The sequence below is a fragment of the Panulirus ornatus genome, chromosome 32 (genome assembly GCF_036320965.1).
Source record: "Panulirus ornatus isolate Po-2019 chromosome 32, ASM3632096v1, whole genome shotgun sequence".
NCBI lineage: Eukaryota > Metazoa > Arthropoda > Malacostraca > Decapoda > Palinuridae > Panulirus > Panulirus ornatus.
Genome location: NC_092255.1, coordinates 19,835,920 through 19,859,535, shown reverse-complemented (window position 1 = coordinate 19,859,535; position 23,616 = coordinate 19,835,920). Strand labels below are relative to the sequence as shown.

At 44.8% G+C, this 23,616-nt stretch overlaps 1 protein-coding gene and 1 long non-coding RNA gene across 3 annotated transcripts in view; one reads left to right on the top strand and one right to left on the bottom strand.

Annotated features, from left to right (window-relative positions):
• Window positions 1-3,150, bottom strand: part of LOC139759127 (dual specificity protein phosphatase 10-like) — a 45,830-nt gene extending 42,680 nt beyond the window's left edge. The window contains exon 1 of the mRNA XM_071681111.1: window positions 2,988-3,150. The gene's annotated coding sequence lies outside the window, so the exon portion shown is untranslated. The remainder of the gene's footprint in view (window positions 1-2,987) is intronic.
• The window catches only part of LOC139759131 (uncharacterized), a 341,589-nt gene continuing 321,076 nt past the window's right edge, over window positions 3,104-23,616 (top strand). For both annotated transcript variants that reach the window (XR_011714997.1, XR_011714998.1), the window contains exon 1: window positions 3,104-3,229. This is a non-coding gene — a long non-coding RNA (uncharacterized lncRNA). The remainder of the gene's footprint in view (window positions 3,230-23,616) is intronic.

Here is a 23,616-nt window from a genome sequence, read left to right as displayed (position 1 = left end):
ACACACACACACACCAGTGTAGAACTCCCTCCTTGTGTCATACAAATAAGGAATTACACACAGCCTTAGTACGTGCTCAGCGTTCCTACTCTCTCATGTTAGCCACTGGTGTGAAAAAAATACACTCAATTACGTAAACACCCACTAGCACGACTGCCAACAATTACACACATCTCTATTTGTTCGGTGTATTGATTCAGACATACGTCACACGCGGGCACAGGAAGTGTATACACAACACAGTTTCCGGTGGAGTCTCTCCTCGTACGCACTTACAACCCTGACGCTACAACCCACCACACCAGCCGTCACCGCTTCTCTCCTCCTCCTCCTCCACACGCTCAGAGCAGATGCTTTCCCCTCGCGAACACCTTACTTCCTCCTTATCACAGTTCGGTACATAACGCGTACACACATGGTCAAGTTCCATTCCCGAATTGAGGTGTCAACTGCAGTTTGTCCTATGCAAGACATGACATTATTCTCGTGCAAAAATGTTGGTCTAAGATAATTCTAATTATGTTGTTTTCTCGGCGTGTAACAAGTACATTTTTACTGGCAATTAAGTCAAGGGGGTTAAGAGTGCGGGTTAGTGGCGTTAGTGACGGGGAGAGGTGACTCAGGTTGTGGTGTGGGAAGTCCCCAGCTACGGTCACTCGTCCGTCGGTCACTCAAACGGACGCTGACGCCTCTTCTTCCCCTCGCGTCCCCGGGAAATTTCGCTGGGTGTTTTGAAAGGGCGCTGTGCTAACCCACCGCTGTGTCACGGCCTTCTGTATTCCGACGATCATTTCCTCCTCATTGGCTAAAGAACGCGGCTAATACGGCACTTCTCCGTGTAGGTAAGATAAAGACCCTTGTACCACCCACCAATGGAAGTCTTAGTTGTACAGCTGTCTTTAGCTAGCCATTTTGATCACTGACCAAATAACCCAATGATTGCTACATTTATTTGTAGAAAGAGTACAACTCGACTCTCAATATATATATAAATGATTCGTAAATAAGGGGGCATTTATTCAAGCAGAAAGCAAGTTTTTAATCACTTTGATTTACGAAAAAAAAAAAATACAGTAAAAGAGCTATGCAGTAGAGGATGCGTCATATAAACATCCTTTTAGATTAAAGCGCAACTGAATTATAGTTCTTATGGTCCAGTGCTGGGAGGGTGGTGGTGTTGGATAACATACACTTGGCGAGAATAAGCCTATTGCTTAACGGAATCGTAAATCCACGGTAAGCTGGATAGTCAGGAGACATCTGGACGAAATTCTTGGGTCAGTTTAATGAACAAGTTGATATTAAGAGTTGAGAGAGAAAAAAAAAAATACAATCGAAGAACAGGGGCGGACGGTTGAGGAGGAGGAGGAGGAGGGGAGGGTTGGTTCCTTGGCGCAATGCCTACCATTCCTGCTGGTGAGGTCAAGGGGAACATCCTGCCTCGAGGCTTCCCCTCACCCTTCTAACCTCGCCCTCCCCCCTACCTCCTCAACTACACACAACTCCCTTACTGCATATATATATATATATATATATATATATATATATATATATATATATATATATATATATATATATATATTGGGAGACAAGTTTTAAAACTGTGTTTAGGGATTATGAAATTTCTTGTGGAATACGGTTGGATCCAGATACGTGGCCGGTGAGAGAGGAAGATAGCTTTTGGATCTGGAGTGGAAAATACGTTCGCTCAGGTGACAGATATTGGATGGAGAAATGCTGGGGGTAGTAGTCTAGCTCTCTGCAACCACTTGGGTTCCATCTGCCGCCTGCGGCTACAAGACGAGAACAGTGATAGGCTAATGCCGTGCAGTTATGATATTCTGCAAGCTCTTCCACGAGTTATTATTTACGTTTTGTTTCTCGTCATTCTGTTTAGGGGTCTGGCACTGAGGGAGGAGACGTGAGGTGGCTGATAAAATAAAGGTTCTCACCTGTTTCAATATTTTTTTTTTGAAGGATTAAAAATAATATCACGGTACAGCTGGAAATAACCATTCGCTGTAAATCTGGTAGGGTGTTCTTAGCAACACCTAGGCTTACCAGTGAACACCCAATAGTAAATGGAAATATGAATAAATAAATAAATAAATAAATATATATATATATATATATATATATATATATATATATATATATATATATATATATATATATATATACTGCAAGTGTTTGAGTAATCTCTTAATAGCCTGCCTCTGAGGTTATTTGTGTGTCAGGAAAGTGCTGCTAGATAAATTCTAACTGCAGTGCTAAATGAAACCTAAGGGGATGTCTCCACCAAATCACCTCTTATTAAACCGCAGATCAGCTCTTTCATTCTTACACTCTCACTTGGAGACGAGACACAAAAAAAGATGGAATTATTCCGGCATGAACCTGATCTTGTCCGAAGAGTTTATTAACTTGGCAAGAGACATGAGATAGCTGGGGGTGTAAGTTAGGCGCAAGTAGGGATCCCGCAGTGCGTGACAAGATAGATGTGGCACCACCGCGTGACATCACCTCCCAATGTTTGAGTGTCGAGTCACTATAGCTTCAACAGCATCACCGCCTCACCCCAACCAACAGCTAGGCTACAGGCTGCCACAGTGTGCTTCACTGTAGTTTTTCAATTCGGCCTTGCAAGCATTCCTTTCACTGCTGCATTCATTCATTACTGGCTTGGCCAGGGAGTTCCCATATCTTTCACAGGTGTTTGCCATTGTTCATTGACAACCCACAAAAGAACTTCCAGTCAAACATTCATAAGAAATGGTATTGTGATGAGCTAATCAAAATGATACATTTATATTAGCTTGGGTAGCAAATATAAATTAACTCGTTTTTTTTCCTCTCAAAATGCTTGCTTTACAGGTTAGGTTAATTTTACATTACGAGTTTTTGTAAGACTATATCCTTATGATATTCATATATGTAGTATATGAAGGTTTCAAGAATTTCATACTAAAATCATTAAATTCACTTACTGTAGCACATGATATTCCTTCGGACGAATTATAAAGATCCCTTTTGTTGACTAGATTTCCCCACTCTCACACACACAACAAGAAACACTAAATGTAAATCCGTCAATCTGTTTTCAGTTGCACTCAAGAGGATGGCACAGAGGCAGTGCGTGTCCTCTCACTACGCGAGTTGTGTATCTACTGACTGACTGGGACTGGGTGGGCAGCCTGGCGGTGTCAGCTGGGACTCGTCACAGCCAGAGGTACGATGTTTAAACCTCACTCGTATTATCTTTATACTTTTTGGTTTTTTTTTTTTGTGTGTATGATGACAAGATTGATGTACTATTCTAGAAAGACGAATTGAATTTTAGATGCGTTTGTTAAGAAGATATCGTCCGTTGATCATTATGGTGATCAGGAGTGGAACTTTAATATAGTTTTTCTATAATCTTAGTGTGTCCCCATAGCATGGGGGAAAAGGAGTCATCCCGAGTGTTGGGTAATACTATGATGTCATACACATGACAAATGTGTTCGTTTGATACGCACATGTTCGGCAATGGTCATTTCTGAACTGCGTAAGATGTGGATAGAGTGACTATTATTCATTCATATTTGGCATAGGACACCCCCCGTGGTAGAAGGTGCTGGGCCCAGAATACTCCCTGATTCATTCACTGAGAGGCAGGAAGGGCTGCCAAGGTGTTCTACGTTATCCGCGTACATTGCTATTTTCTACTATCGGTAAAATCAGGTCGTGAAATGTGTAGATATTAATATCTAATTTTCTTTTCTTTATATACATCTGTGGGTGAGTGTTGATACCCGGAATTCTCTAGGGGAGGAGGGGAAGAAAATACTAGCATGTCTGGTGTATTGAGCAATGGATGTGATGTAGTACTCAGAGGATTCTGGAAAAAACGTGTCGTTAGCTCATGTGGGGCACCGCAGGGGCATGCATCACACAGGTTAGTCAGTTGGTGCTGCCTTGGAAGGAGTGAGACACCCACCTACTCCTGCACGGCTCCTCTTGAATCAACCTCTCTCTCTCTCTCTCTCTCTCTCTCTCTCTCTCTCTCTCTCTCTCTCTCTCTCTCTCTCTCTCTCTCTCTCTCTCTCTATATATATATATATATATATATATATATATATATAGGAATAATACACAGGGCTACCGGGTATGAGTGGCTGCGCCACTTCAAGATTCTGGTGCACTGGTGTGTTGTGTGCTCAGGAGTGAGGATATGGGACTGTAACTGTGGTAATGAACAGCTTCGTTCCCAATTCTATGGGATGGACGAAGGGCATCTAGACATGTGCAGCTTTATTTAGGGAAGTGATTTTGTGTGTGTGGCCATGGTCCCGAACCCCCAACACTATGTCCGACGCGGTTTTGTTTATGAAGTAATGAAGGAGTCGCGTTATCATGACGCAACTCTATACAGCCACGACAATACCCACCTGGTTGTCCTGTTTGCCGCATTTCCACGAGGAACGGATAGATACCATGATGTGACACCCACCCCCCTCTATCACACCCAAATGTTTTATCTTCTCATTTTTTCTTTATGGCGGAAGATGTATCAGAGACGAGGTTTACGAGTTTCATTCTTACACCGCAATGGATAGATAAATGAAATAAACCAAGTACATCATTTTATATTATCATGAGTCTTCCCCCTTATGTAAAATGTTCATACGAGTCGAATTATGACGAATATCTCCCGAAGCCACAAATGGACACCACATGCAGTAGTGTAAACAATTTAAGATATAAAGAAGTGCATTTGACTCTTCATTTGTATTCAACGTAGTCTCTTCCTCATGCACTTTCAGCCCCCCCCCTCCCAACACACGTAATAGTGCTGGTCTCAACTGTTACTAATTTTTCTGATGCCCCTGATCACCGGAGGGACTGAGTTAGCTGGTCGACGACTGGCAGGGTTCCAACGGAGATGCAAATGAGATGATACTGCTGATTGCAGCCCGACGTTTACGTCACGACTCGGTGGCTATTTTGCAGGCGGTCTGTGCCTGTGTACGCCCAAGCGTCCTAAACCGTTCAGGGGTCAGAGATGTGTGAGTAAGATATGCCAGCTGTGTCGCTGGTGAGAGAACGAGACACGTTGATCTGTGAAGCTCTCACCATAAGACTTCCTTTTTTCATATTATTTTTTTGTTGTTCTCTTCATAGTCATCATAAGAGATAACCTGTTTTGTAGCACTTTTTGACGTCATTTTCTTTTTTATTTTTTTTTTTGCAATTGTACGCCCAAGTAAACGTAACCAGAGCTGGCTCGCGGCAGACGTAAATACCCACCTGGACTCCAATACCAGATTTAATACACGTTGATTTTAACCAGCTAACCTTAACCTCCTCTCCCGATAGTGCACGAAACCTCCACTTTTCTTACTGTGGGGGCCAGTCGGGCAGTTAGTGGGATGGTAAGTGGAGCGTGTGGGTTCGACTCCAGTACATACTAGTGGGTTGAAGACTAGTAACATTGCTGTGAACAAGGGTGAGGGGAAAGAACATGGAGCGAAGACAGTCAAGACAAGGAGTTTACTGCAGTGAGAGTAAATCTAGGTATGGTTTTGTATTGGGATCGACGACCTCAGGTGAACGGGAGAGTTGAGCAGATGAACTCAGAAATAAACAGGTGGACACCATGAAACCCTGACGTCTTCCATCGTGTGAACATTGTCCTTCATAGATGATCGGCAGGTGGCACGGGGGGGGGGGGGGGGAAGATGGCTATAGCATTTTAAATGAATATATCCTAAAGATTTATTTTTTTTTATTTCAATAATACCGAGGTCCGAGGAGAAACTGAGTCTTACGTTAAAGGTGTATGAAGAGAAAATATTCAGTGCATGGCTTTTATTGTGGTAGTTAAGGGTACGACACGCACGTACACACACACACACACACACACACACACACACACACTTGAGGTATAGGTATGTGGTTGAGTCAGTCTCTTTGACTTTAATAATACTTGTAGTTGAACTATGAAGCAGGTCCGGGTTCACACTTGTGTAATCCAAAGTATTTATTTCTTGGCCGGTGTGAACACAGTTATTATTATCATTTATTATTATTATTATTATTATTATTATTATTATTATTATTATTATTATTATCAGTATTATTATTATTAATATTATTAATATTATTATTATTATTATTATTATTATCATTATTATTATTAATATTATTAGTATTATTATGGTTCTTTATTATTGTAGCTTACATATAATCCTGACGTGATGAGTTTATCTATAGTCTAGCTTGTGATTGAGTGTACCTATAGCCTAAGCTTTTGATGAGTATCCATATAGCCCAACTTTTGATGAGTATCCATATAGCCCAACTTTTGATGAGTATCCATATAGCCCAACTTTTGATGAGTATCCATATAGCCCATCTTTTGATGAGTATCCATATAGCCCATCTTTTGATGAGTATCCATATAGCCCATCTTTTGATGAGTATATCCATATTCCTGGCTTTTAATGAATTTACCTATAGCTTTAGCTTTTGAGATTTACCCATAACCGAAGCTTTTGATGAGTACACCTATATTCCTAGATTTTGATGAGTTTACCTTTAGTCGTAGCTTTTGATGAGCTTACCTACAACTCTATAGCTTCTAAATGAGTTTACCTATAGTCCTAACTTTTGATGAGTTTACCTACAGCCGTAGCTTTTGGTGATTTTACCTATATCCTTAGCTTTTGATGAGCTCATCTACAGCCCTAGCGTTTGATAGAGTTTATCTATAGCCTAAGCTTTTGATACGAGCATACGTACAGGTCTAACTTTTGACGAGTTTACATACAGCCCTGTAGCTTATCGTGAGTCTGCCTATAGGCGTAACGTTTGATGAGTTTACAGACAACCTCGGCTTTTGATGAGCTTACTTACTTACGTATTCTTAGCTTTAAACGAGTTTACCTACACTCCCTTCATGTGAGCCAGAGCAGTGAAGCAGCACAGTTCAGTTCTGTCGCGATGCTATAACTGTGGAAGCTTCCCAGGGTTTCCAGGGACGTCGACGGCTGGTGACATCATCTGTATGACGGGAGAACAGCGCGTCACACCACCGGTTCGTTCCAGTGTCTAGCAGTTCGTATCCTCACTCTCCTCCCTCCCCGGTTCGTTCCAGTATCGTCATCGCCAGCCAGTTCGTTTGTTGTCTTCCTATTCCCTGACTGTTTCATGGGCCAGTGGGTTGGGGATCCTCCCATGAGCCAAGATCCTGCAACGAGGGAAGAAAAATTACTCAGATTATGAGCATCAGTAAGTAGAATTCGAATCCTCTTCCCACCGCGAGGTGCTTTGACGTCACCCGTGTGGGACTGCCGACACTCGCGAGTGTTTATTGAAATTGACATCTGTCATTTAGTTTATTAATGGTGGTATCTGTAAAGGAAAAAAGTCTATAATAATAACACTAAACATTTAAAACCATTCGTTAAAACTAAACATTTAAAACCATTCGTTAAAACGAAACATTTAAAACCATTCGTTAAAAATAGTAGCGAAGTACGAAAATAAAAAATGAAAATAGTTTGTATAACTAATCCCTGGCGTACAGGGATGCGACACATGAGCTGGACGGTACAGCAGAGCCTGGACCCTTGTACCAGATTCACAACATCCTGTGATTTCGTGTGTTCAGGAGGGGGGACGGGACGGGAGGGGGACACACTCCCTGTTGATTGATTCTGTTGGACGTTTGGTGTGGTGGCGGGGACCAGTCAACTGTCAGGGGGGAAGAGGTGGTGGTGGTGGTTGTTGACAGTGTGAGCTTCCTCGAAAAAGAAATGAGTTTAGTCGCGTCGCTTGTAGGTTCTTCACTCCATTCCTGGGAGATGAACGATTCTGTCGCCTTCTGTGTAACTACAGGTACTGGTGTTCAGAAAAAAAAGAAAATAAGATGGTAGTATCCCGTATCGTTTGTGCCTCAGATGAAGTGGTTCTTGTGACACCCAGTAGCTCCCTCTCGCGCAAGACTTGAACGTGTGTTACATTGTTGATTTCAATAGAATGATTGAGAATTGGACTATTATTATTTTTCCCCCCATCCAAATAAGCAGCGTTATAAAGTCTTGACTCGCAGTAAGAACCAGCGTTGAACATATGTAAGCTTAATGATTTTGCTTGTCAGCGTTGCCACCAGCTGCGGTATATATATAACAAAGGAATTAGGAGAGAGAGAGAGAAAAAAAAATGGCTTGTATGCACTACATTGTAAACTCCTGCTGGCCGCCATGCCACAGGGTAAAACTTGCATGACCAGACGATTCAGGTTCTCTGTGTGTAGTTACCTTTTGAAGAACTTCTGGGACTGTTTTATAGCCTAGGTTATTCACTCACAAGGTCTCAAGTGTATGTTTGTAAGCTTCTACAACCATGTCACTCCTTATATGCCATATTCCATACACAGCTGACGAAGACTTGGCCGAAGACCGATATATATATATATATATATATATATATATATATTTATATATATATATATATATCCCTGGGGACAGGGGATTAAGAATACTTCCCACGTATTCCCTGCGTGTCGTAGAAGGCGACTAAAAGGGGAGGGAGCGGGGGGCTGGAAATCCTCCCCTCTCGTTTTTCTTTTTTTTTTTTTTCCAAAAGAAGGAACAGAGGGGGCCAGGTGAGGATATTCCAAAAAAGGCCCAGTCCTCTGTTCTTAACGCTACCTCGCTAACGCGGGAAATGGCGAATAGTTTAAAAGAATATATATATATATATATATATATATATATATATATATATATTTTTTTTTTTTTTTTTATACTTTGTCGCTGTCTCCCGCGTTTGCGAGGTAGCGCAAGGAAACAGACGAAAGAAATATATATATATATATATATATATATATATATATATATATATATATATATATATCTGTTTCCTTGCGCTACCTCGCAAACGCGGGAGACAGCGACAAAGTAAAAAAAAAAAAAAGAAAAAAAAAATATATATATATATATATATATATATATATATATATATATATATATATATATATACATATTTTTTTTTTTTTTATATATATATATATATATATATATATATATATATATATATATATATATATATATATATATATAAAGAGCATCTTTATGGAGTTCTCGTAACTTCGAAGCTGCACTTCAGGGTGGAGTAAGGAAGGTAGATAGACTCCTCGAGGGTGAGAAGGTTCTCGACGTGACCATCTTCCTCCCTCACCACCGTCCTCAGACGTTTTGATGCAGCAGCCTCGACGCTGAGGTTTCGCCTGCGGTGTACCCACACACTCGCAGGCGGAGTCCGAGAACCACCTGTGCATATGTGTGTGTGTGTGTGTGTGTGTGTGTGTGATATATCTCTCAAGTGTTTGGGCGTTACTCTCACGGCCGAGGTGTAGCACCCTAGAGGTCTCAAGGTTTGGATGCCGATGCTTCAGAATCATCCTCTGGGCAAGGTTTTCAGCAAACGCCAGTGTGATATTTCCAAGCGTTTGTGCTTCAGTTTGCTCGGTACTCTTCCATGGCCGACCCAATTTTGGGTGTCGTTATTTTAGAATCTGTGCAATAGGCTTGAAACTATGCACCTTGGCCTTGAAGACTGCTTTCATACCCTTAGTGCATTTCTCGTTATCGTTTCACGGTCGAACTTTAGCTTCAAGAGACTCGAAGGTTTGGTTGTAGGTATTTGAGAATCTACTAGGCTAGGCTTTTGAGTTTACACCACCACGTTGGCCGTGAAGGTCATTTTTGAGGTTACCAGAGGCTGCTTTTCAAAAGCCTTTCACATTGCAATGAGCTCTCTGCTGTCATTTCAGAATAGGAGAACTCCAGCATCCTCATTTCATAAAGAAGTTACCTTTAGACCAGAGGTGGGATCCAAGGGTACTAGAGCTTGTCCTTAAAGGCCAACCTGTCCTTTTAAGGCTAACAGTCATCACCTTTCAAGGTTAAGAGTTACCACAGCATTTCATATTACGATATTTTCTCGACATCAGTTTCCATGCAGGTAGATTATGTCATGGTTGCGATCCTCAGTAAGACTTCATGTTGGTCAGGCCCGGCCAGGTTCAGCAGAGGTTAGCATCGGAAGTGGGCACGGCTATACAACTAGGCCCCCCTGGCGCCGTGTGTGTGTGTGTGTGTGTGTGTGTGTGTCCCTCTAGCGGAGGGAGGCAGGAGGAGGTGGTAGGAATGCCGGGCGTTGTTGGATCTGGTTCCACCCTTGGGCTGGCGGCACACACCAAGGCCGACAATCCCGACGGGTCTGTCATGACCAGGAGGACCTTCGCCTCGACCTTGGTGGCTACCTCACTTGTCACGACTGGTCGTGCTGGTCGCCCTGCCTGCCACGCCAAAAACTGTTCCCTGATACGTCTGACAGAAATGTGCATTACTCATACGAGAGCTCCGTGAGTGACGGAGTCCTGGCGGATCTAACAACATGCCGAGCAAGCTTTCTTCTTGCCGACGCCCGGGGGGGGGTTTTGTGGGAGATTCGAGTGCGTAATATAGAGTCAGCCAGCCATTCAAACGAAACAAATCTTGGAAGTGACTCTCATAACGTAAGACTTTCACTGGTTCACGTCAGGGAGGGAAACCTCTGTATCGTTGATGCTTTCTTCCCCCCCGAGATGCAGAGGGGAAGAACGGATTAGCCCTCACTAGGCTACGCCAGCAGTTGGCCTCCCGTGAGTGGGATATACAGAGGAGGTGCTCACGCCATGGTTAGGATGGAGATGTGCGAGGTGAACACTGAATTTCTTAAGTCCTGTCCACTACCTTGACCAAAAACGCGAAGGTTACATGACTTCGTTCTGAAATAATGGAACGCAGTTCAGTTATGGAAGCTCGTAGACTGAACCATTATAATGACCCTTGAGTGAGCGCGGCGGTGCAAACCCTCACTTTCAAGGCTTAGCCTTTGGACCTGACTCTTCAAATGGTATTATGTCAAAGGCCAGACCGTCGTACTCGAGGGTCGCGCCGCCCGTGCCTGGTTGAACTAAAGCTACACGATGTTATCAGGGGTGGCAACGCTCATTATGAGAGACGGCTCAGCCCTGCTTGGCTGTGGTGGAGAGGGCGAGCCTACCCAGGCGACGTCCGGACATCATGACTGTGACAAGAGGCCGAGCTAGATTCTCGGCCCGTGTGTGTGAAGTTGCTTTGTTTACATTCTCCCTAGGGGACGGCCAACGAACCCCCCTCCTCGAAAACGGTTGTGATCACCCAACTTCAGACTCCCTCTAGTGGCTCATTGACTCCTGTATTTTCGACACGGTGGCATCCGTGCGAGCCACACACACACACACACACACACACACACACACACACACACACACACACACACACACACGCACCACCTCCTCTCGTAGCCTCACAGATAAGGTTCCCCAGCTGACGAAACTGCAACACCACGAAAATTTGGCATTTCACTTCCATGAGTAATGACAAAGACGCCACTAGCCGTTGTGTTTAGTATACACACACACACACACACACACACACACACACACACACACACATATCTTTCTTTCATAATATTCGCCATTTCCCGCATTGGCGAGGTAGCGTTAAGAACAGAGAACTGGGCTTTTGAGGGAATATCATCACCTGGCCCCCTTCTCTGTTCCTTCTTTTGGAAAATTAAAAAAAAAAGATGAGAGGGGAGGATTTCCAGCCCCCCACTCCCATGATGATGATACACACACATACATACATACATATATATATATATATATATATATATATATATATATATATATATATATATATATAGAGAGAGAGAGAGAGAGAGAGAGAGAGAGAGAGAGAGAGAGATTTTTTGAATTTATCTTCATGTGTCGTCAATGGTTTCATATGACCGACAGATTTGTGCCGGTAACACCGGTTGATTTTTTTGTGGTACAATTAATTAGGGTTTTGATGCCCCTGGGGGAGGATGGTGTCACGTATGACATCATTAGACTTGTAGGATGTTGTCCCTGGCATGTCGTTATCAAAGCTGTATAACATTAATCATGCCACGGGTCATGTACCCCCTCACTCCTCATAGACCAGAAGCGTAATTATAACAATACCTCAACACGATCATACTGACGAATTTCGCTCCCGTCTCCCTGACGGAGTTGGCTGGGCAAAACGTTTGATGAGAGGATGGTGCTCAACTCCGCACGGAGTCAGAGACCATACATCACGTCAGAGACCATACATCACGTAAGGTTTCACACATGGCATAAGTGTACACAACTGTTTCAGTCCTTTCCTAACAGTTCATAATAAGTACGCCACATTTGTTGATCTAAAAGCTGCATTTGATATTGCTTATAGGCAAGTTAGTTTGTACGAGGTAGCATAAGTGGATATAGGTGATCTTGCACTGGATACTCGGCTATCTCTCTGATAGAATCTAGTCCGCCGTGTTGTTTCAAGGCTACAAAAGTGAGGTTAAAGACATGCTGTTTGGCGCTCCTCAAGGTGGGGTACTTAGCCCCAGTTTGTTCCCTGTGTTGATCGATGCGTTACTGAAATCGATTCCACAGTGTGCCAGACATATCACTATTAGTTCTGCTGGTGATATTCTTGTACAGACCAAAACATATCGTGAAATGCAAACTGTTCTTTACTGCATACACACAACATGTGAGAAAGCCTTGGCTTTATCATTTCTGCAGATGAAACCAAGATCGTCAATAAATGAATTGGTAAGGTTTAGGCGTGGACCGGGCGAGTTGAAAATTGATGGAAGCCTGATTGAGTGTCTTCTTGTAATATTTTGGGTGTCTCAGTCCCATACGCTGCAGCTAGTGTGCGAGTTCCGATAAACACAAGTAGAAACATTTTCCATCACAGTGTAATGTGTAGGGTAAAACATACGTACAGAGAAAGTAATAAGATCAGCAGATTACATGATGTTGTCATTGCTACATTAATGTTAGGCTACGTAGGTACTCCTGGCGCTTTGGCCTAACTGGAGGTGTTAACCGTGTGAATTCAGTAGCGGCACAAACCAACCAACGCCGAGACTCGGGTCCTCTACGCACGGGAGGTTGAGACACGACACCAAATGTCGTCTCTCTTCCTTCGTCCACAAAGCAATCCAAGTAGAGCAAGAGGGTACTTGGAAGCCGCATGAGAGGCTGTCGCCCGCCGCGGTGAACGACAACGTCCCACGGGAAATTCGACACAGAAAAGCAGAGACTTTTACACACCTTTGGCTTACTCCAGTTACCTCAGTGGCAGCAGACCGACTGAGAGCTGCTGTAAACACTGTTGATACTTTGAAGTGCAAAATTCAGTGGAATGAAAACGTACATGGTTGAGGGGGGCAGGTAGGAGAAACGTTCCACTGAGGATATCATTTATGGTGAAAGGGTTGGTTTAGGACCTCGGGCCCCCACCCACCGATACCCAGGGACCACGTACCTGGTAAGGGTAGATCGGCTGTATCACCGATGCCACGAACCAGTTGTAAGTGTGTGTGTGTGTGTGTGTGTGTGGTGTGGATGTGTCAGCCATGATCACTCCTCCCAGATCCTGGTACGTGTCATGCTAGGTGAGGTGCCTCAACCCTGACTCAGTGTCCGCCCTACCCAGAATTACCGTCAGCCTGAATAGATAAATAGATAATATATATATATATATATATATATATATATATATATATATATATATATATATATATATATATATATATATATATATATCCTCCCCTCTCGTTTTTTTTTTTTTCAAAAAGAAGGAACAGACGGGGCCAGGTGAGGATATTCCAAAAAAGGCTCAGTCCTCTGTTCTTAACGCTACCTCGCTAACGCGGGAAATGGCGAATAGTTTAAAAGAAAAAGATATATATATATATATATATATATATATATATATATATATATATATATATATATATATATGTTTCGGTTTTATTTTATATGATATTTTGTGTGTGTGTGTGTGTGTGTGTGTGTGTGTGTGTGTGTGTAGATTGATCAGTCATTATGCTTTTTCGTCAAAGTAATTAGATTTCTATCGATTTTTTTTTTTTATACATCTATCTTGCTCTGTATATAGTCTATGTTCCTGTCGGTATATATGCATGTAAACAATGGATCTACTGTTTGGGGAAAATGTGATGGTAATATGAGAATATCACAGGCTTGGTAATATGCTTGTAATATTGACATTATGAGTTTACTGTCCAAAGAATAAAGTCTAGAATGTTACCTGAAAATATATGTTTATCATATGGGTATATATGTATGTGGGTTCCGAACAAGCGTTATAAATACAGTTTACATAAGGGTCATAAGCATCATTAAGATTGGCCCCCGAGGTTTGATTTCTCTTTAATCGGCACCTATTGTTTACAGTCTAACCAAACTTTAACTTCTAGTTATTTCACCCATAACCAATATTGAATGTTCAAAAACAGATTCGTATTTTTTTTCTTGTAAAAGTAATCTGTAAATTGACGTAATTTTTTTTTTATACATGGCGCTCGAGGGAACCGTTAACTGAGTCATAAGTTTAAGGAATTATTATTATTATTACCACTGTCGTTTAGTAATAGTTTCTCTTCGTTCATTGGCGCTTACAGTCATGTAAACGGATGTCATGATGTCATGATGGATCCCATCATTGTCGTGCATCGACTAACGTCAGTTGACATCACCAATGAGGTTAGCTAGAAAAGGATCCGTCACATTTCAAACCATTGTCTTATGGAGACGATACGTTTTTGAACGCTCAAGTCTTCGGGCCATGATGGTCCTTTTAAGTGTTAGCTTATTTGAACTCATAGTATAAAGACGATGAATTGACCTTAGAAGTGGAACTGAATGAGGCCTGTCCCTTTTTTGTGAATACTAAGATACGTAAATTTAGGAATTCCTGTAATATATCTATGAGTCCACGGGGAAAATGAAATACGAAAAGTTCCCAAGTGCACTTTCGTCTCTTCGATGTATATCTACTGACTGTTATATTTCTCTCTTGTGTCTCCCCTGATGATGTGATTATTACACGAAAGTGCACTTGGGAACTTTTCGTGTTTCATTTTCCCCGTGGACTCATAGGAATATATATATATATATATATATATATATATATATATATATATATATATATATATATATATATATATATATATATATATATATATTTTTTTTTTTTTTTTTTTTTATACCTCGTCGCTGTCTCCCGCGGTTGCGAGGTAGCGCAAGGAAACAGACGAAAGAAATGGCCCAACCCCCCCATCACATGTACATACACACGTCCACACACGCAAATATACATACCTACACAGCTTTCCATGGTTTACCCCGGACGCTTCACCTGCCTTGATTCAATCCACTGACAGCACGTCAACCCCTGTATACCACATCGCTCCAATTCACTCTATTCCTTGCCCTCCTTTCACCCTCCTGCATGTTCAGGCCCCGATCACACAAAATCCTTTTCACTCCATCTTTCCACCTCCAATTTGGTCTCCCTCTTCTCCTCGTTCCCTCCACCTCCGACACATATATCCTCTTGGTCAATCTTTCCTCACTCATTCTCTCCATGTGCCCAAACCATTTCAAAACACCCTCTTCTGCTCTCACAACCACGCTCTTTTTATTTCCACACATCTCTCTTACCCTTACGTTACTTACTCGATCAAACCACCTCACACCACACATTGTCCTCAAACATCTCATTTCCAGCACATCCATCCTCCTGCGCACAACTCTATCCATAGCCCACGCCTCGCAACCATACAACATTGTTGGAACCACTATTCCTTCAAACATACCCATTTTTGCTTTCCGAGATAATGTTCTCGACCTCCACACATTTTTCAAGGCTCCCAAAATTTTCGCCCCCTCCCCCACCCTATGATCCACTTCCGCTTCCATGGTTCCATCCGCTGACAGATCCACTCCCAGATATCTAAAACACTTCACTTCCTCCAGTTTTTCTCCATTCAAACTCACCTCCCAATTGACTTGACCCTCAACCCTACTGTACCTAATAACCTTGCTCTTATTCACATTTACTCTTAACTTTCTTCTTCCACACACTTTACCAAACTCCGTCACCAGCTTCTGCAGTTTCTCACATGAATCCGCCACCAGCGCTGTATCATCAGCGAACAACAACTGACTCACTTCCCAAGCTCTCTCATCCCCAACAGACTTCATACTTATATATATATATATATATATGATTCAGATGACCTTGCATCAGTTTTGTTGGGGAAACGATTGTCATCGCGTTCTTGGATCGGAAGGGTTAGTCATGAGTCAGTGGTGTGAATCATAAGTCATTAGAGGGACGTTCATGACACACCCAAACGCTGCTTAAAGGCTGTGAGTCAGGGCAATGACTCATCAGTACTTCCACTGGAGTTCTGGGGTTAGTTAATGTCCAGTGGGGGGTGGGGGGTTTATAGGGTTGAATTTGCAACCCACTGGAGGTTTGGGTTTAGAGTTACATCTCATGGGGTTCTGGGGTTAGTTACACCTAGTTGGGTTCTGAGGTTAAAGTTACATCTAGTGGAGTTCTGGGGTTAAAGTTACATCTAGTGGGGTTCTGGGGTTATAGTTACATCTAGTGGGGTTCTGGGGTTATAGTTACATCTAGTGGGGTTCTTTGGGTTAGTTACACCTAGTGGGGTGAGTTAACCGCTGGGGTTTCGGGGGTTTGAGTTACGTCTAGTGGGGTTCTGGGGTTTGTTACGTCCGGTGGGTTTCTGGAGTTAGTTACGTCTCGTACGTTTCTTGGGCTAGTTACATTCAATGGGGATTCTGGGGTTTTTTATGTTCACTTGGTTTCTGGAGCTAGATACACCCAGAGGGGTTCTGGGGTTGGTTACGTCAAGTACGTTTCTTGGGTTAGTTTCATTCAGTGGAGTTCGGGGTTACACCCACTGGGGTTTTGGACGTTACATTCAGTGGGTGATCTGGGGTTGGTCACGGTCAATGGGGCTCTGAAATTAGAGTTACACCCACTTAAAGTTATGGAATTAGTTACATTCAGTGGAGTTTTGGTGTTAGTTACACCCACTGGGATTATGGGATTAATGTTACATCGAGTGGAATTTTATTATTATTATTATTATTATTATTATTATTATTATTATTATTATTATTATTATTATCAAATTTATTCATCCATTTATTGCGGAGACAAGACTATGTATTATTGATTTTAATTCTTCTTCTTCTTCTTCTTCTTCTTATTGTTATTATTATTATTATTATTATTATTATTATCATTATTATTATTATTATTATTATTATTATTATTATTATTATTAATGGGAGATTTATTCATCTATTTATTTTTTCGTGACTTAGCTCTAAAGTGCATGTTGGATCCCATGTCGGTAGACGGGGAGCCTAACCCCATACACACTTCCCATGATAAAAAGACAAGCCTGGGAGACCTAGGCAGCGCCTATGTGCTAACACTGTGTGCTAGGTAGGGTGAGGGGACTAGCGCCAGGCTGTCTGCCCAGAGGGCGACGGACGTAACTCATACAGTGAACTTCCAAGGCAAGATAGGGAGAGTTCAGAGACATGTAAACTAAAGTATACACGAGATGAAATTGAAACCCAAACCCACACGGAACGTGATTCGGTTGGAGTCACAGGCTAGCGAGGCCATTACAGGAGAGTGTGTGTGTGTGTGTGTGTGTGTGTGAGAGAGAGAGAGAGAGAGAGAGAGAGAGAGAGAGAGAGAGAGAGACGTGGGATTGACACAGTACTCAGTCGGTGACCACAACAACACGTCAAAGTGAAAATATCTACGTACGAATGAATATCAATTTTTTCTTTTTTTTTTTTTTAGTTCATCGAGAAAGAGAATTTCAATTTCTTTTTTCTGTTGTCAATCTTTTCTCCAAATTACCGGATGCGGGGCAGTGTTTCGGTCACCTCACTGGTGACGGAGGGAGGGATAATACTATAGGCAAGTGCAGGCGGAGGAGGAGGCGGAGGAGGAGGCGGAGGAGGAGGAGGACCTAGCCGAGGGCGGCGAACTTCGTCCCTGAGACATGTCGGTGATATTTTTCCCCCCACCGTTGGGCGCCCGACCTTCAGGGAAGCCGTGTCACCGTTTCTATGAAAGCGTTGGACGCGGTGATTAATCCACCCTGGATTAGCCAGTCCCTGGCCGAGTGAGGTGGCTCCTGTGTGATGATTGACTTGGACTGTGCAGAAAAACTCACTCCCGTGTGACAGCGCTTGTTTACACCGCGCTGCGTTGCGAGGAAGGCGTTAAGCCAATCCTAAGTCTGCTTTCGGGAGGCGCTGGCCGATATATTGGGTGATGGGTAAGTGATGTGGATGTTATACGAAATTAGGTCTCTGGGTTAAAAGATAGTGGCCATAGCCTTGCAGGGCTTGGGAAGAGAGAGAGAGAGAGAGAGAGAGAGAGAGAGAGAGAGAGAGAGAGAGAGAGAGAGAGAGAGAGAGAGGACATGATCAACGGATGAACTTAAAAAATTTTTCCCCTTGCGTGGGATTCGGTGGTGTGGACGTGACACGACTGCTCGAGAAGGCAAGGCTTTAGCCCCCTAGACCTGACTAGAGGGCACAGAGGCAGGAAAATTGCCTCGGGGAAGAACTAGGAAAGATAGTGAATGCAAGGGGAAACCAAAGGGAATTCGAGTGACTCCGCGATCCAAAAAAAAAAAAAAAGAAAAAGAAAAGATATTTAGTTGCTGATGGTCGTATTGTTGACCGAGGCTCATGACGGCAGCGTGAGCAGACGACATGATATCAGGTAGGCCCTACCCCCCTATGAACAGACTCGTGCTTAAAAAGGTTTACACAGATATGACATTATCAGGTAGGTTAGGTTAGGTTAGGTTACAGAGGTGAGCTGGGGAGGGAGGTGGGCTGGGGGCGCCCCTCACGCCTTCACTGCAGATATATACTATCACAGTGCAGTGTGGGTCAGTAACCGTGTGTATAGACAGTTAGAACTATATGTATGTATATTTGGTTCTCGGGGTTGGGGCGTGGCCTTCTCGTACTCAGTACACAGACATGACACAGTTTGTTGAGTTAGTACAGCCACACAGGTCGGGTTACCATACGTGTGTGAGGACAGCCCAGCGGTGTACTTAGAAGGCGAATTGTGTTACCACCGTGGGAACATAGCACCAAATAAGGCCCACTGGCATTACTGAACCTGGCTGAGTGCAACCGCTGATCACCCCCAGTGTTGACACAGTTCTTGAAACAGTAGACCAAGCGAAGTAAAAACCTGTGATAAAGGTAACCTTTATTATTCAGTGTACTCACACACACACACACACACACACACACACACACACACACACACACACAGACGAGGCATCGTCAGCAAACACTAGCGTACGACAAGCTGGGTGAGGCGTCGCCTTCGTAGCGATTATCTGACGTTGTGATCCTCCAGCTGCTGCCGAGGGAACTGAACACCTTTGATTGAGGACACCTGAACCTGGTGGTGGTGGTGGTGTGCGCGTTGCCTTCAGCGGTGCTGCTCCGGGAGTTCCCCTGTGCACGGTGAGGTGTTGAAGTGTGTGTGTGTGTGTGTGTGTGTGTGTGTGCGCGTGTGTGCCAAGTCATGGGGTCGTGTGGCAACGATTGATGTGTTGTGTTTGGTTATGGTTGTGATTTACTAAGGTTAGATAAGGCGTATGGCACGTTGGTGGCTTACAGATCCGATGTACGGGATATGGGTGGATTGTAGCAGCGTTGCGAGTCCTCCAGCCAGCCATTACACACACACACACACACACACACACACACACACACACACACACACACACAAGCGTTTATAAGCGTTTAAAGATGGCGTTGGATACGTTCTTTGAGGTTACCAGCCATTGCACACACAGACACGGACACACACATACACACACCCACACCCACACACACACCCACACAGCTGTGAGTGTTGCGTGGAGTGTGTGTTGTGTCACACACTCTACATACACGCCTCCGGTTTTGTACTGTGTACAGTGACCGTTGTTGTTGTGAATGTGCTTAAAGGCTACATGTAGCACGTATATCTCCTTATCTTTGATATCTTGGTCCTTATCAGTTCAGACCTTTTTATAGTCTGCTCTCCGTTGTGAGGGTCCAGCATACTGTCTGGTGAGGAAATGAGGCCACAGACCCCCCACCCATCCCCAACACTCACCAGGATGAGGAATACATGATCACACACACACACACACACACACACAGCCTCCCCCCTCTCCCAGCACCCACACAGACCCTCCTCATACACAGAACTGCCCGCAGACCCTCCACATACGCAGGACCACCACCAACGCGGACCCCCTACATACGCAGACCCTCCACATACGCAGAACCACCACCACCACGGACCCTCCTACATACGCAGACCCTCCACATACGCAGAACCACTACCACGGACCCCCCTACATACGCTGACCCTCCACATACGCAGAACCACCACCACCACGGACCCCCTACATACGCAGACCCTCCACTCGCACATCACCCACAAAGAACCTCCTCTCGCACTTCACTCACACATGTAAACAAGCCTTCGTAATCTCAGTCTGTTGTTAGCCTTTATGACAAGTTTTCCGCCTGACATGGATGAGGCACTTCGCCTCACGGGGGTTTGACTCATGTGTGGGTGAGTCATGAGTCGAGGATGACCCCTCAGGTAGAAGTCACTCAGCCAGGGATGAGGTGAGTATGAGTCCAAACAGAAAGGTGGTGAGTGTGATGAGTATAGGTGTGAGTTCAGAGCCCAACTGGTGAGTCGGGTGTGAGGCTGGCATGAGTGTCGGGTGTGAGGCTGGCATGAGTCGGGGACGAGTCATTGTTGAGTGGCTGGTGAGTCTGGAATGAGAAAGGGGGTGGGGGGGGAGGAATCACCAGGAGCCAGTCTGATTAAATCAGTTATTTATTTTATGTTAATTGAGTCATTAAGAACAGGATGATACCGTTATCTGTTATCAGTCAGTGATGACTCATATTGAGGGAGACGGCATTTTGAATAAGGTGAGAGATATGAGGGTGTCGGGATGGGGGTCATGTTTGTATCTGGGGGGGGGGGATGGGGGGGTGTTACTTGAGTCTGTCAGTGACTCGTGAGTCGATGGATAGGAGGGGGGAAGGGGGAGGGGTAAGGAGGAAGGGGAGTTCTTCACGATGAGTCTGCCTCTCTCTCTCTCTCTCTCTCTCTCTCTCTCTCTCTCTCTCTCTCTCTCTCTCTCTCTCTCTCTCTCTCTCTCTTGAGTCTTTGAATCCCTCCTCCTCCTCTCCTTCTCCTTCTCCTTCTCCTTCTCCTCTCCTCCTCCTCCTCCTCCTCCTCCTCGGCCGGGGTGTCACTAGCGATGACATGGTGAGTGTGTCCCCCTCTGAAGAGATATCCTTCACTCGTCCTTGTGAGTGATGATGAGTCGGTCAGTGCTCGTAGTGAGTCATCCTGAGTAAGGCCGCGCGTGAGTGAGTCGATATTTAGGCGGAAGAGATGTGACTTTACCTCTCTCCTCCCTCCTCACCCTCCCCCTCACCCTCCCCCTTCTCCGCCTCTTCCTGTGTCCGGGTGAGTCTGGGAGTTACTCACCCTGTCCAGTCAGAGTTCATTCATGTAACTCATTAGTTTTCCTGGCATGTGCTATCGGCGATCGGAAATGAGTCATTGGTACATAGGACCGGGTGAGGCAGTAGATGTTTGGGGGGGAGGGGAGAGGAGGGAGGAGGAGGGGGGGTGAGTGAGTGAGTGATGAGTGCACTGCTGGATGCGGATGTTGGGTGAGGGTGAGGGGGAGGGGAGGTGTTCCGGCAGGGGGTCAGAAAGGGAGGAGGTGCACCGGTGAGTGGCAGTGGGTGAATGAGTGGCCCGTGGGTGAGTATTGGGGGGAGGAGGGGATGGGGGGGGGGGAGAGGTTTATACTCACCTCACACTCAACGCGGCAGATGGTGTGTAATCACACCCGTGGGATGAATCACTGGCAGTACTCGGTACGCGTTCGTTCGAGGGTATGAGTAAGTGCATGTGAGTAAGGGTGTGTGTGTGTGTGTGGGTCATGATGACCCGGGCAGCGTGCGGGTGGCGTAGTGGTCAACACCCAGTCGTGTGTGTGTGTGTGTGTGTGTGTGTGTGTGTGTGTGTGTTTTGGTAATGTTTCGGTCATCTTCGGCCGCTGGTTTCATTCAGCTTAGCTGGCAAGCTTGAGTCCTGTACTGTGGATCCTTTCGCCCCTCCCCTGATCTCTCTTGGTTGGACCCCAATGTTTACATTCGGTTACGTTCGTGCCAGTTCGCCGTTTCCCGTACGAACGATGTAGCGCGAATGAGTAGATTTTTCTGCTTCCGTCACTCGCTGTGATCAACACCAGCTCCCGTTTTTTTTTGTGTTTGTGGAAACTTCACACTGCCTCCACCAGCTCCCGTTTTTTTTTTGTGTGTGTGTGCGGAAATCCTCTGTATAGTGCCACTGTGCGGCAGGTACAGAGAGAGAGAGAGAGAGAGAGAGAGAGAGAGAGAGAGAGAGAGAGAGAGAGAGAGAGAGAGAATCACTGTATCCTGTACATTTCTGAGTGACTGTATTCGATACAGGTATACATAACACCTCCCCCCCACACACACACACCACTGCCTCACTGCACAGCAGAAATGCACGGAACGACCCGAATTGCAGTGGATTTTGATCCCTTCTTTGGCCCTCTTTAATCCTCCCATTATCACGTACCTGATCCGTCCTTAGGGCTGGTGTAGTGTCATCTTCCGTGTCCTCAGGCACCGTAGTGTTCCATGCACGGTCATGGACTCCGTGCAAGTCTGTCCCGTGTACCATTGGCATAGCCATCCATGCTCATCGCCCGCGTCATGGGAGTCCCATCATCAGAGGTATATCCTTGGGTCTTCTCTGTGTCATGAACACCATCATCCATGCAGCCAATCCACTCACTCCTCCTCACCTACTCCTCCTCACCCACTCCCACTCCTCACCCTCCCATGCTCACGAGCTCTGCATGTCCGGTGTAGTGGAAGGATGCCATGGAGTGTAATCCTTGTGTATACACGCCGGCTGTCATCAGGCCATCATCTGTATACGTCAACTGCTGTGTATGACTCTTCCCACATCACATGAGAGAGAGAGAGTGTCAGGCGTCTGTTATCAGCTGAGTGTCAGTCGTAGATACGTCTGCGACGTAGCCAGCCTCACACCCACCGTCACTGTACCAACAGCAGCGTCCAGAGGGACGGAATAGCTGTACGAACTCCACCGTTCCATCGTTGTTTCCGCCTCCACTGTGGTGGTATCGGTTGCCCGTCCTTTGGGGGGCCACCTCCATCCTGAGGAAGGCATCGCCAGGGGAGGAGGATGAGGAGGAAGAGGAGGAAGACGACAGGTCGGCCTCGCGCGCCCTCTCCTCACCCGCCTCCACCTGCTGCTTGGAACACTGAGGAACCAAACACATCCCGGGTCCTGATAATATGGTTGTCGTCTTCCTCCGAGGTTTCTCCCCCGTTACATCGCGCCGCCAAGATCAATTTTGGAACACGTCCCTCTCCACCTCACCAGTACCGCTCGCTTGGGGGGGGTTCCATCTCGGGTACTCGACACTTGGTTCTCCCTGACGAGCATTTACGTCCCC